Here is a 430-nt window from a genome sequence, read left to right as displayed (position 1 = left end):
CAGATGTACCACGATCTGCTCAGGAAGGATAGGCACCTGTATACGCAGAACGGCGTTTTACACATGTTGGAACGAAACAAGAGGATCAAGCCCCGGCCGGAGAGGTTCCAGAGCTGCCGAGACGAGTTCGACCTGATCATCACGTGCGAAGAGAGAGTGTACGACCAGGTGGTGGAAGACATGCATTCCAGAGAGCAGGTGACCTGCCAGCCGGTGCACGTGATCAACGTGGACATCGAGGACAACCCGGAAGAGGCCACTGTGGGCGCGTTCCTCATCTGCAAGCTGTGCCAGTGCCTTCAGCGCACCGCGGATATGGAGAACGACATAGACGGCGTGCTGCTGGAGTTCGAGGCCAAGAGCGGCAAAACCTTCCTGCACACCGTGTGCTTCTACTGAGCGGCCGGCCGCGCCCCTGGGGCCCGCGATC

The 430-nt window shown here is 59.5% G+C and overlaps 1 pseudogene; it reads left to right on the top strand.

The window, feature by feature from the left end:
- The first annotated feature begins 31 nt into the window (after positions 1 to 31).
- On the top strand, positions 32 to 399 carry LOC144218975 (RNA polymerase II subunit A C-terminal domain phosphatase SSU72 pseudogene; annotated as a pseudogene).
- The last annotated feature ends 31 nt before the right edge of the window (positions 400 to 430 follow it).

This window comes from Crocuta crocuta, unplaced genomic scaffold (genome assembly GCF_008692635.1).
Source record: "Crocuta crocuta isolate KB4526 unplaced genomic scaffold, BGI_CrCroc_1.0 C27374796, whole genome shotgun sequence".
NCBI classification, from domain to species: domain Eukaryota; kingdom Metazoa; phylum Chordata; class Mammalia; order Carnivora; family Hyaenidae; genus Crocuta; species Crocuta crocuta.
This window is presented reverse-complemented; position numbering and strand designations above follow the sequence as displayed.